General features: G+C 44.8%; 1 long non-coding RNA gene across 4 annotated transcripts in view; it reads right to left on the bottom strand.

Moving 5' to 3' along the window:
* The window catches only part of LOC133648659 (uncharacterized), a 71,967-nt gene that overhangs the window by 11,574 nt on the left and 45,681 nt on the right, over positions 1-14,712 (bottom strand). For 2 of the 4 annotated variants that reach the window (XR_009825906.1, XR_009825907.1), the window contains exon 4: positions 8,470-9,811. The exons of the other annotated variants lie outside the window; for them this stretch is intronic. This is a non-coding gene — a long non-coding RNA (uncharacterized LOC133648659). Of the gene's footprint in view, positions 1-8,469; positions 9,812-14,712 lie in introns of those variants that run through there. 4 annotated transcript variants of the gene reach the window in all.

A 14,712-nucleotide genomic window follows, 5' to 3' on the forward strand; every position in this document is an offset into this window, starting at 1 on the left:
GCCCTTGTAAACGATGTACTTCGTGACCTTCTAAACCGCTGTGTGTTCGTTTACCTAGATGATATCCTGATCTTCTCCCGCAACAAGGAGGAGCACCTTGAGCATGTCAGGCAGGTGCTTCAGCGTCTCCTGGAGAACAGGCTCTACTGCAAAGCTGAAAAATGTGAGTTCCATGTCACCTCTACATCATTCCTGGGGCTGATAATTGGGAGTGGCCAGGTGAAAGCAGACCCTGCGAAGGTGCGCGCAGTGGAGGAATGGCCTCAACCTACTACGTTGAAGGAGCTCCAGCGATTTTTGGGTTTTGCCAACTTCTACCGCCGTTTCATCAGAAACTACAGCCAGGTAGCTGCACCCCTCACAAGGTTGACGTCCACATCCACTCGATTCGCTTGGACTACAGAGGCTGGAGCTGCCTTCAGGGAATTGAAGAGACGTTTCACCACGGCCCCGGTCCTCATTCATCCGGATCGTTCTCGACAATTTATTGTGGAGGTGGACGCCTCAGACTCAGGGGTGGTGGCCGTCCTGTCCCAGCGCTCAGCCGATGACCAAAAACTTCATCCCTGTGCTTTCTTCTCCTACAGCCTGGAACCTGCTGAGCGCAACTACGACGTGGGAAATCGGGAACTGCTCGCTGTTAAGCTCGCCCTGGAGGAGTGGAGGCATTGGCTGGAGGGGGCAGAACACCCGTTCATCGTATGGACAGATCACAAGAACCTCACCTACATTCAATCGGCAAAGCGCCTCAACTCCCGTCAAGCCCGGTGGGCGCTGTTCTTTGGTCGGTTCCGGTTCACCTTAACTTACCGTCCAGGTTCTCACAACATTAAACCAGATGCCCTGTCACGCCAGTACTCTTCTGAAATTTCTTACAGTCCTGACCCTATCCTTCCCCCCTCCTGTGTGGTGGCCGCGGTGACATGGGAGATCGAATCGCTGGTTCGTAAAGCTCAGCAGACTCAAGCAGACCAAGGTAATGGCCCAGCTAACAGACTTTTTGTACCTGATTCTGTCCGTTCTGATGTCCTCCTTTGGGCCCACACATCTCGCTTTGCATGCCACCCCGGAATCAACCGCACCCTGTCCCTCCTCAAGCGACACTTCTGGTGGCCTACCATGACCACAGACACTAGGGCCTTTGTATCTGCCTGCACTGTGTGTGCACGTGGAAAATCTTCTAACCAGCCGCCTGCAGGTCTCCTCCGTCCCTTGCCGGTTCCTGGTCGCCCATGGTCCCACTTCGCCTTGGACTTTGTGACGGGGCTCACTGAGTCTCAAGGCAATACAGTAATACTTACCATCGTGGACAGACTTTCTAAGGCAGTTAATTTTGTGGCTCTCCCCAAACTACCCTCAGCCCTTGAAACTGCTAACCTCATGGTGAACCATGTTTTCCGGATCCATGGCATACCTCTGGACATCGTTTCGGACCGGGCACCCCAATTCATCTCCCAGGTGTGGAAGGCTTTCTGTCATGCCCTTGGAGCCAAAGTAAGCTTGTCATCTGGTTACCATCCCCAGACTAACGGGCAAACAGAACGGGCAAATCAGGACCTGGAAGCTACCCTCAGGTGTGTCGCTGCCAAGAATCCCTCCACCTGGAGCACCCACCTTGCATGGATCGAATATTCCCACAATTCCCTGTCTTCCGCTGCCACAGGTGTGTCACCGTTTGAAGGTTCTCTGGGTTACCAACCACCACTATTTCCAGCCGAAGAGGCCGACATCGCTGTTCCGTCTGTCCAGAGTCACCTGCGGCGTTGTCGGAAAGTGTGGAAGGATGCGCGGGCTGCCCTGCTCAGCTCAGTGGAACGAAACCGGCGCTTTGCTGACCGCCACCGGACCCCTGCCCCGGAATACCAGGCAGGCCAACATGTGTGGCTGTCCTCTAAAGACCTTCCCTTGAAGACGGATTCCAGGAAGCTGTCACCCCGTTTTGTCGGTCCCTATGAAATCCTTGCCATCGTCAACCCAACTGCTATCAAGCTCAAGTTGCCCCCTCACCTGAAGGTCCATCCTATCTTCCACGTCTCTCAGGTGAAACCTGTTGTGACCAGTCTGCTTTCCTCCAGATGCCCCCCCCCCCTTGTCTTTGATGATGACCACCCTGCATATACCGGCGCCGTGGCAAGGGGTTCCAGTACCTGGTGGACTGGGCAGGCTATGGTCCTGAGGAGCGGTGCTGCATTCCACGACGGTTCATACTGGATCCATCCCTCATCTCGAAATTCCACCGTGACCACCCTGACAAGCCTGGTGGATCGCCTGGGGGCGTTCCGTGAGGGGGAGGTACTGTCACAGTCCCTGCAAGTGTCTTGTGTGTCTGTCTTGTCTGTCTGGGTGTGGCCATGTGTGGGCGGAGTTTGGGTTCCTGGCTTCCCAGTCTGGCACACCTGGCGCTGATCAGCCTACTCACCTGCATGCCATCAGCTAATCACCTCCACTCCACAAAAGCCCTGGCCTCCTCACACGACGCTGCCAGATCGTTTCACAACTCTCCATGTGGTAACGCTTCTCGCCAGTCTAGTAGTATTTTGATGATCTTTTGTTTGTGCCTTTTGCTCCTGGTATCTTGTTCCTCGACTCACCATTGTTTTCCTCTACCTCCAGTGACTACCTCCTCTAAGCCTGCCTGCCTGCAAGACACCTCCACTCCAGCTGACGACGCCTTTCCCTCATCCCTCATTTGCCTAAATTAAACCCTTTGGACTTTTAATCTGCCTGCCTTGTCTGCTTTTGGGTCCGCCATCTTGTTTAAATCGTGACAGGCCCACATGCTCACCACGAGGCCACTGTGAGAACTCATATTGTCAAATTCCATAGGAAATGTTTTGCTTTTTAAAATGCCCCCTCTGTACGACAGAGCCTTCCAGCAAAAATGTCACAAGTCCAGGCAACGACTGAGCAATACTCTAGAAGAGTTTCTGCTCAGGTGAAACTGACAAAAACAAAACATTTGACCCCCAAAACAGTGGTCCAATGACATTGTAGTTCTTCCTTTCACTCTCATGTTCAGACAAAATAAGTTTCATAAAAGACGACTGTGGTGCTGCCTGAGAAAAGAAAATGACGGAAGAGATTAGCAGCCCGATCATGCTGGCAGTGGAGATAAACGACTGAGAGACGAGTGTGTGTTTTGTGCAATGTGTGTGTATGTGTGTGTGTGTGTGTGTGTGTGTGTGTGTGTGTGTGTGTGTGTGTGTGTGTGTGTGTGTGTGTGTGTGTGTGTGTGTGTGTGTGTGTGTGTGTGCACAATGCTCGTTAATGTGTCTTTGCAGTGCCTGATGACAGGCTTCACATTGTTGATGCCTCGAAATATGAAAATATGAAAGCATATTAAAATAATGTATATATATAAATATTACAATATTTAAACAATGGTAAGATAAAATATTAATCAAATAAATCAAATTTATTCATAGAAAGAGGATGTGTGTCTATAATGATGCTTGATGGAGAATTATATTTAGCATATTATAGATATATATGGAGGGAGGGGGTCCCCCACATCTGTGATCCCTTCCAAGGTTTCTCATTGTTCCCATTGGGTTGAGATTTTTCTTGCCCGAATGTCAGAGCCAATGATGTCGTTGTGGTTTGTGCAGCCCTTTGAAGCATTTGTGATTAAGGACTATATACAGTATATAAACTTTGATTGATTGGTTGATTGAAGGAACTATTATATGGTGACAGGCAGTTGTGTGTAATGTGGCTCGGGTCCTCCAAACTACGCGAGTGAGTCATAGCCCGGTGGTGTGGAATATCACTGATACGAAGGTCCCTAATGAGACAGACAGACAAGATCCCCGCGGAAAGATGTTGCGTTACCATGGCAACCCCTCCGGCCAGAACACGACGTTTTGGTTTCTCTTCTTTTTTTTCTTCCCCTCAAATGAGGCAAACTGGAACATTTGCGGTTCCTCCACCTGTGTACAAATTGTGGCCCACGTGTCGAGACAAGCTGGTCTGTTTACTAACCACCAGTGTGGCAGTCACCAGACAAAAGGTGAAAAGATTTGCCGTCCTCTCTGAATTCACTGCTTGGGCGCTGCCGTAGCAAAGTCAAGGTGAGACGCAAAGCACTTGTGTTGAGGTGACATTATCACTGTGGACTGGTTAGCTTGAACTTGAATTTTGACCTCAGGAACTTTTCATAGAAACTAGGAACCTTGAAGACAGTGCTTGTTTACATCGCAGGATCTATGTTTATTCTCCACAAGTTTCATCCTCCTAAAAACCAGCACCCCCTGCAATGAAAATTTGTTTTCTGGTCTATTTCTTTCGTCAGAGTTACACATTTTAGAAAGAAAAATAGCTTTGTTATGGAAAACAAAACGTCCACTGCAAAAGACGCTGGTTCTGAGGCAGTTACGGCCCCAACTTCTTTCTGTAAGTAATGTTTTTATTTGTCTTCATCATGCTAAAAGATCAAGGACTCTTACGTTTACTTTATTCTCATTCTGAAAGTCACAATTTTCTGTCCACCAAGCACTTTAGGTATCCTACCACCAGGGTTGTCACGATACTAAAATTTCAGTTGATACCGATAAATCCACGATTTTCAATACTTATTCATTACCACAATAAAATAAATAAAAAAACTGGCGCAATGTACTTTTAAAATTAACTACTTTATTGAAGCATTTAAGATGAAAAAAGTAGTATCAGCTGCCAAGAGATAACTATAAAGTGCATCCAGAAAGTATTTATAACCTTTTTGTTATGTTACAGCCTAGTTCTAAAATGGATAACATTCATTTTTATCTTCAAAATTCTACAGACAATACCCCATAATGACAATGTGACACCTATTTTTGGGCAGTTTCGCCCAATCCTCTTTGCCTATTCTTATTTGCAGCACCTCTCAAACTCCACCAGATTGGATGGGAAGCGTTGGTTTTCATTCATAATGTCTCTGTTGGTGCAGACATTTTAGGGATAGCCAGAACTGCTGGAGGACGGAGGACAGCAAACAGCACTCGGCACACAGCATTGCATTTGCCTGCACACTGTCATGATCTAGCAGCTCCATTGCCGCCTGTCTGCTTTTTGTTGCAGTGCCTGGTTTCTGGGTAACGGGGCAGAGCCATCTGCACGCACACCTGATACTCATTTCCCCCTGACTACTTAAAGGGGAACTGCACTTTTTTGGAATTTTGCATGTCATTCACAATCATTATGAGAGACAAGAACACATTCCTTTTTTCTTTTTTTTTAGTATCCGAAAGATGATTTAAAAAAAACGCTTGCAAAATGCTGCCAATGGGAGTCACAGTTGTAGCCTTCAAAGCCCTCTAAAACAACTTCAAAACCCTTCATCAATGTTTTATATACACACTGCAAGTCCATATATAATGTAGTAACAGACACGTTCATAACAATATGTATTATGTTCAATATTTATCGTATTTTGGTTACTTTTTGCATTACCTGAACTTCTTTTCTTAGCGCATTTATTTCCGTTCCCATAGCAACCCACTTCTGACTTCCGGCAACAAATGTGTGTTCTTACAGTCATCGCGGACTTGGTAACAGACAACAAAGACAACTATTTTTGGACAGATGAGGATTCACAACCTTATATTTCCGAATCTGAATATACCGAGGATTAACTATTGGTTATAGAAGCAAGCAGTTTTTCAGTCAGTACAGATTGTTGTCCGATCGCATTGTGTTGTGCATTCCAAACTCAAAAGTGATTCAGCTGCTGACGCAAATGCTAGCTTATCTCTTGCCATAGTTAGCTTATGACTAATGCCTTAGCATGCCATCCTAAGTTGATGTCTTACTACGCTAGAAAAAATAATAACGAAGTCGCTAAAGGTTGGTTATTATAAACGTTACGGAATGTAAATGAAGTATAGTTGGTGGTTTTTAGATGTTGTTTAAAGTGATTAAGCGGCAGAATGGATTGCTCCCATTAGCTGCAATGCTAGCCACCAAGAACTTAGACTTAGACAAACTTTAATGATCCACAAGGGAAATTGTTCAACACAGTAGCTCAGTTACAATGATGGAAAGTGTAAGGATGGAAAGGACAATGCAGGTATAAATATACTAAATATAGCGATATATAATATAACATAACATATATACGAATACATACATAATATGTGTCGAGTCGATTTTTACAAATTAGAAAGCAAAAAAAACACTTTTGTCTTCTTGTGTTACGAATGACGGGGGAAGGAGACGACACAACGGCAGAGATCAGTTCAATAGGTTTATTGAACATGATGCTGATGATGTGTTGGGGTGTGTATGCTACTAAACGTGAATGGTGCGAGACGATGTGTAGAATTAACAATGTAAATGTTACCAGAGTTGTTGTAATTGCGTGTTGGATTAATTATTCATCAGACCACAGGGGCAAGGCGAGAAGGCAGTCTGTGGGCAAGCAAGAGGTCGGGGGCTGGAGAGAAGCAACGAGCTCCGTGTCCAAGCAGAGGTCGAGGACTGAGGGAGGTAAGTCTGGAATCCAGAGGGAAGTCAAGGCACACAACTTGATCAAGGGGAACACAGAGGACATAAGTGGGGCGGTATAGCTCGGTTGGTAGAGTGGCCGTGCCAGCAACTTGAGGGTTGCAGGTTCGATCCCCGCTTCCGCCATCCTAGTCACTGCCGTTGTATCCTTGGGCAAGACACTTTACCCACCTGCTCCCAGTGCCACCCACACTGGTTTAAATGTAACTTACTAACTATGTAAAGCGCTTTGAGTCACTAGAGAAAAAGCGCTATATACATATAATTCACTTCACATAAGACACGGGCACAGGGAAGGCACAGAGAGAGAGCAAGTACGCAGGGGGAAGCCAGAGACGGGATGCTTACTACAAAGAGTGAACTACGTTCCGGCACTGGATCTTCAGGTCCACTGGTCTTTATGCTGTCTGTCTTCATCAGACCCAGGTTCACGGACTGGTGATTGCCTGCAGCCTTGCAGGTGCGTGGCCGCGTTGCGGGAAGAGCGAGCAGGGGCGTGTCCTGGCGCTCCTAGCAGAGGTGCCGGCAGAGCTTGCAGCAGATGAAATGTGGGATTGCGCATGCACCGTGACATCTTACCTCTCATTAGGATTGCAAACGAAAGCCAAAATTTAAAAAAAAAGTGCAGTTTCCCTTTAATAGCATCTGCGTCGCTTGTTTGTGGAAAATACCGCCATGCAGAATCATACTGTGTCAAGTTCATCTTTGTTGAAAGCAATATAAGTCATCGCTGTTAAGGCTGCCGGAAAAAAATCGATTCATATCTGAATCATGATTCTTGATCCTTGATCCAGAGTCTTTATTGCAGTGGGAGTATATGTGAATGGTTGACTGGGTAGTGGTGGTGGTATAAAGCTGTTTTTGTGGCAGATCTCTTTGTCCTTTGTTGCCTTTTGGTTTCAGTGGAATCATGGATTTCCTTTTCAAGATGTGCTGTGCCTTCATGGACCATCTTGCTCCGCATATCTCCATGAAGGGCAACCTCAGGTTGAGGTTGAAGCGGCATTGCGCGTAAATATGTTTTGGTGTTGACTTTGTCTTCTTCCACTCTTGTTGGGTATGTTGCCCTTCCTTCAGTTGTCCATACAGCATTTGTTTAGAGAAGCGCTTGTCAGGCATGCATATGACATGACCTGTCCATCACAGCTGGTGCCGGATGATGGTTCTGGTGATGCTGGGGATGATGGCTTTCTTCGGAGTGATGATGTTGGTTCGTCTATCTTGCAGACTGATCCAGAGGAACTTGTAGAGACAGCTCTGGTGGTACTGCTCCAGGGCCTTCAGATGTCTGCTGTAGGTGGTCCAGCTATCAGCCCTGTAGAGCGGAGTGGGCAGAACTACAGCTTGGTAGACAAGGAGTTTAGTCTTGGCCTGGATGTCCCGTTTGTCAAAAACTCTCTTCCTCAGCCTAGCAAAAGCTGTGCTGACACACCCTATGAGGTGGTGGATCTCAGCATCAATGACAGCTCTCGTTGAAAGAAGGTTGCCAATGTAGGCAAATTGATCAACATTTTCCATGTTGTTGTCTCCAACTTAAATTGTGGGGTGTTGGGAGGGTGTATCTGGAGCTGTTTGATATAGGATCTCAGTTTTCTCCATGATAATGTCAAGTCCCAGGAGTTGGAAAGCTCTGTCAAAAGCATCCAATATGCAGGGGTGTCAAACTCATTTTAGCTCAGGGGCCACATGGAGGAAAGTCTATTCCCAAGTGGGCCGGACTGGTAAAATCATGGCATAATAACTTACAAATAAAGACAACTTCAGAGTGTTTTCTTTGTTTAAAAATAGAACAAGCACACCTACATGTTCCGGTTAATAGTATTCTATTTTCATTTGTCGTTATTTATACTTTCTGAATAAATGTTGTGATAATGTTCATGATTTATTGTGAATTTGGACTCATTTAATTAATCACACATGAAGTTAAAAGGAGATACATATTATTTCAGCATCTTAATGTACACCCAGAAAATGTGTCCCCAGTTATAAATACAACAGTTTATTAAAAGCATTTACTTGGGTATAAATGTCACAGGTTACATTACCATCATCTTTGACAATCAAGGCATGAATGTGTCAATCCCCATTTTCTATGCTATCACTCATAAACAGCGTAAGTACGCAGTGTCCAAACACAGAAGTGTTGACACACGGTACACAGCTCTGCCCCTTCTGAAGTCATGCGTGCTCTGCGTGTAGCGAAATCTAGAGGACACATTTATAACAGCAGTTTCTTTCATTCAAAATTTTTGTTCATTTTTATACTTGGCAAATTCATTTCGTGGGTCGGATAAAACTTGTTCGCAGGTCTATTCTGGCCCGCGAACCGTAGGTTTGACATCCCAGATTTAGAGCATTGTAATCTGCATACAAGAGCTCTGTAATGGAAGACGTTATCACCTTACGTTTTTCCCTAAATTAGTTCAGGTTAAGGAGCCCGCCATCTGTCCCATGCACAAACTTGACTCCCTTAGGTAGGTTTTGGCTGGTGAGATGGAGGATGATAATGGGAAACAAATGTGGTGCAATGATGCAGCCCTGCTTTACACCAGTGAAAAACTGAAAGAAGCTGTTTCGGAGCCACCATTGTCAATTACAGTTGCGATCATGTCATCGTGCAACAGACGCAAGATCTTCAGAAACTTGTCCGGGCATCTTAACTTGGAGAAGTCACCGCAGAGAGCAGTTTTGTTTAAAGAGTCAAGGGCCTTTATGATGAACGCCATGTACAGCGGTAGGTGTTGTTCGCGACATTTCTCTTGCATTTGATGTGCTGCAAAGATCATGTCCGAGGTTCCTCTTCCAGGCAAAAAGCCGCACTGCGACTCACTTCTAGCAGTGGCAGCAACCAGTTGGCCAAAATGAGTGCCAGTATTTTTCCTATTGTGAACACAAGGGAAATGCATCTATCGTTGTCACAGTCCGCCTTATCTCCCTTCTTGAAGATAGTGACAAATAAAGCATCCCTTAGTTCAGCTGAGATTTCCCCCTTATCCCAAATGTTACCTAGGAGACTGTGGATATGGCAAAGGAGTTTTGGTTTGCCTTGCTTGAAGATTTCTGCTGGAATCGCATCTGGCCTGGAGGCCTTGTTAATACTGAGTTTCTCTATGGCATTGACTTGACTGCTTGTGGATTCTGCTGTTTTTTTCTTGGCATATTCCAGTCAGCCTTGTCTGGGTCTTTAAGGCTATTGATGTTAAATTTGGGGCGGATCAATCTCTTTTGTGTCCTCCTCTTCTGCTGCAGCTGGATGTTCATTGTGGAGTTGTTGAGGTGGTGGTCTGTTCAGCAGACCTCAGGGACTCTGCCACCACCATTGCTCCTATCATCACACACATAATTAACCTCTCAATTAAACAAGGCCAAGTACCCAAGGATTTCAAGATAGCAAGAGTAACCCCCCTTCTTAAAAAAGGTAGCAAATTAGACCTGTTTCTATTCTCAGTTCCATTTAGAAAGTAATGGAAAAAATAGTTTATGAATAGGTCGATAGATACCTTGCTACTAATAAACTCATGTACAAATTCCAATCCAGCTTCAGAACTAACCACTCCACTGACACATGCCTTCTCTATCCGACCGACCACATCAAACATGAGGTGGACGGGGGCAAATACTGCGGCATGGTCATGCTGGACCTTCAGAAGGCCTATGACACCGTAAACTATGCTATACCGTTGGATAAACTTAGAGCAATCGGATTTGATAAAACCTCATCGAGCTGGATGCAATCTTACTTAGAAGGGAGGAAACAGGTGGTAGAGATGAACGGCACCGTGTCCCCTCCCTGTCAGTAAGCTGTGGAGTCCCCCAAGGCAGTATATTAGGGCCTTTACTGTTCCTAACATACGTAAGTGACATGTCATCAGCATGCGACTGTGAATTGTTCCTGTTAGCGGATGAATCTGCCCTGCTGTCAAGTCACAGGTGGAAAAAATCCTCAGTGCTGAACTCCTTAGTATTTGCACCTGGCTCGCTGACAATAAACTATCCATACACTTGGGTAAAACGGAATCCATCCTATTTGGGTCCCAAATCAATCTTAAGAAAGTCAGTGACTTCACTATAAATGTGGGTGACATTGTTATCACCAGGAAAGATGAGGTCGCCTACCTAGATTCCATTCTAGAGGATAATCTTTCCTGTGATAAAATAGCAACCGAGGTAAACAAAAAGGTCAACCAACGAACAAGATTTCTATACAGGATCTCCTCTCTGGTCAATAAAAGCACCTTGAAGATTTTAGCGGGAACTCTCGTTCAACCCTTTTTCGATTACGCTTGCACCTCCTGGTACCCTAGCACCTCCAAAACCCTCAAATCTAGATTAGAAACATCCCAGAACAAACCAGTCAGGTTACTTTTAGACCTCCACCCCAGATCACACCTCACTCCAACCCACTTCTCCAAAGTGGGCTGGCTCAGGATGGAGCACAGAGTAAAACAACTTGCACTGAGCCTAGTCTATAAAATCCGTTACACCTCCCTGATACCGAAGTACATGTCAAACTACTTCCTTAATGTAAATGACCGCCATAACCACAACACCAGAGGGAGTTCCACAAACCACGTTAAACCCAGATTCCGATCTAACAAAGGTCTAAACTCATTCTCCTTCTATGCCACATCAATATGGAATACACTCCCAACAGGTGTAAAAGAAAGTGCATCTCTATCCTCCTTCAAAACCGCACTAAAACAACACCTCCACGCAACTTCAACCCTAAACTAACACCCTCCCCCTTCCACATCCCACCTCCCCGGATTGTAAATAACCAAATGTAAATAATCAAATGTATTTCTAATGTATATAATTGTTCTTATGCTATCTGAACTCACTATGTTCTCTGCTCGCTGTACATATCCTACCAAGTCAGACCTACACTGTTTTAATGCCCATTTCTCTGATGATGCAATTGTTGATGACTAAAGTGCTGTTATCAACCAAACCCTCCTCATCCCACCCCCCAGATTGTAAATAATGTAAATAATTCAATGTATATACTCTGATGATTAACTTGTGTGATGACTGTATTATGATGATAGCATATATTTGTACCATGAATTGATTACGTGGACCCCGACCGACTTAAACAAGTTGAAAAACTTATTCGGGTGTTACCATTTAGAGGTCAATTGTACGGAATAAGTACTGAACTGTGCAATCTACTAATAAAAGTTTCAATCAATCAATCAATCAGTCGTCTGCACAGATCATGGCCCTGGTGATGATCTTTGGAATCTCTGGCCCTGACACTGCATAATCTATGAGATGCCAGCGCTTCGATCTCGAATGCATCCAGGATGTTTTCAGCCTGTTCCTTTGATGTAAAAGGGTGTTGGTAATCTCCAGCTCATGTTCAGGACACTTTGACAAAAGGGGGACTCCATTGGAGTTGACATTCCTAAAATCTTCTTTGCCTAGAGTGCCTTTACAAACTTGCCAAACCTGGCATTGAAATCCCAGAGTAGAAGGGTCTCATCTTTTTTCGGGATGTTTGATAAAACATGGTCTAGGGCTGAAGATAAGGTATCCTTATCTTCGTCCTGTGAGTCCAAAGTTGGCACATGGGCACTCACAGCTGTGGCCATCTGTTAATCTGAGAGCCTCAGTCGTAGGGTCATGAGACGCTTATTGATGCCTACTGGAGATTAAAGAGTTGGGAGATGAGCCGTTTTTTGATCGTAAATCCCACTCTGTGGATTCTGGGTGCATCAGCCACTTTTCCCTTCCAGAAAAAAGTGTACCACTCTTTCTTCTCCTCTAGTTTTTCCTCCTTGGCCAGGCAGGTTTCAGACAGGGCAGCGATGTCGATCTTCTACCTTTTCAGATCCTTGGCAATGATTGCAGATCTTCTTTCTGGACGATTACTGGAGGCACTGTCCCTAGGTGTTTTCACGTTTCAGGCTCCAGAGTTCATTGTTCATCTTTACCCCGTGTCCTGTTACATTATCCATGCCAACTCTGCTCCTTGTTCCGTGTCTGCTTACATGCAAAGTATTTTTGCCTTTTTATCTTTTTGTATTTTTGTTCAGTCCTCCAGCTTTCATTTGAGGCCACCTTTTGTTGTTGATTTACTTTCATTTGTACTTTTTTTGTGTCACTAGCTATTCCCTGCCAGTGACATTGTTTTTGGTTTCTTACCCTTCCTAGCATTGTTTACTAGTTTTTTTGATTCTGGTTTTCCACCCAGTATTACCATCTTTTGTTATAACTGACCTTTTGTGAGATTAAAACCTTTTTTGCTACTCATTCGTTCAGGTGTTTTTTGAGATCCCTCCTGGTGAAAAAGCATAACCCAATGATCTAAAACCAAATGAATGTATCCCGCTTAAAGAGGCATCTCTACTTAACTATACAAGCTCACATGTAGAGGGTTGCACTAATCTCTGATGCAAACCTTAAACTTAGCCCTAGCCCAATGCTTCTTACTACTAATTGCCTGCCCCCCTGAGCCTTATTCAGACTTTGCTGACCTTGTGACTTATGCAGATGATATAGTTGTCATGAGCAATTATAATATTCGCATAAATACTCTGTTAGACCCTACGAGCGTGGCGCTCAAAACTATAATCGACAGTTGTGGTCTTACACAAATAATACATGAACCCACACATCGCAACGGTAATACAATAGGGCTAGTCAATCAATCAATCAATCAATCAATCAATCAATCAATCAACGTTTATTTAAAAAGCCCTTAATCACAAGTGCCTCAAAACAAACCACAATGGCATCCCCGGATCTTAACCCACATCCCGGCAGGGAAAAACTCAACCCAATGGGACAATGACAAACCTTGGGAGGGACCACAGATAGCAACCTCTAAAGTTTAGTAAAATCCCGTCCACCAAAGTAATGTTTGATAACTACCTCAACAAATGTTAAGTTCTGATCCATTGCCAACGTCCTGAGAATACCTAGTGCTTAATAAGCCGTAATATCAATACTGCTACAACCACGACTCTCTCTGACCTACTGCCCTTAGTACTGGCACCATTCCCCATATGCCACATCAATGTGGAATGCGCTCCCAACAGGTATAAAAGAAAGGGCATCTCTATCCTCCTTCAAAACCGCAATAAAAGTTCACCTTCAGGCAGCTACAACCCTAAACTAACACCCTCCCCGGATTGTTAATAATCAAATGTAAACAATCAAATGCAGATACTTTTTTTATGCCTTCTGATCTCTCTCTCTCTCTCTCTCTCTCTCTCTGTCCACTACTTGCTGTCCATATCCTACCAAGTCAGACCTACACTGTTCCAATATCCATTTCTCTGTTCTCAATTGTTGATGACTGATGATAACAACCAAACCTAACCCCCCCCCCTCCACACCCCGGATTGTAAATGTAAATAATTCAATGTGATTATCTTGTGTGATGACTGTATTATAATGATAGTATATATCTGATAGTATATATCTGTATCATGAATTAATTTAAATGGACCCCGACTTAAACAAGTTGAAAAACTTATTCGGGTGTTACCATTTAGAGGTCAATTGTACGGAATATGTACTTCACTGTGCAACCTACTAATAAAAGTCTCAATCAATCAATCAAAAACCAGCCCAGGACCTCCACATCCGGCTGGTGCACCTTCATGATCGTCTGAGACAAGCCACCCGGACAGCTACTGCAACAATCGGTATGCATAACCAAATAATTTCTGCACAAACTGTGAGAAACCCTCTCAGGGAAGCTCATCTGCATGCTCGTCGTCCTCATCGGGGTCTAGACCTGACAGCAGTTTATCGTCGTAACCGGCTTTAGTGAGCAAATGCTCACATTCGATGGCATCTGGCACGTTGGCGAGGTGTTTTCTTTACGGACGAATCACGGTTTTCACTGTTCAGGGCTGATGGCAGACAACGTGTGTGGTGTCGTGTGGGAAAGCGGTTTGCTGATGTCAACGTTGTGACCATGGTGGGGTTGGGGTAATGGTATGGGCAGGCGTATGTTATGATGGCATTTTAAATGTACAGAGATACTGTGACAAGATCCTGAGGCCCATATTTGTGCCATTCACCCAAGACCATCACCTCATGTTGCAGCATGACAATGCACGGTCCCATGTTGCAAGGATCTGTACACAATTCCTGGAATCTGAAATCATCCCAGTTCTTGCATGGTCAGCATACTCACCAGACATGTCACCCATTGAGCATGTTTGGGACGCTGTGGCGTGGCGTATAGGACAGCGTGTTTCAGTTCCTGCC

The sequence above is a fragment of the Entelurus aequoreus genome, linkage group LG04 (assembly GCF_033978785.1).
Source record: "Entelurus aequoreus isolate RoL-2023_Sb linkage group LG04, RoL_Eaeq_v1.1, whole genome shotgun sequence".
Taxonomy (NCBI): domain Eukaryota; kingdom Metazoa; phylum Chordata; class Actinopteri; order Syngnathiformes; family Syngnathidae; genus Entelurus; species Entelurus aequoreus.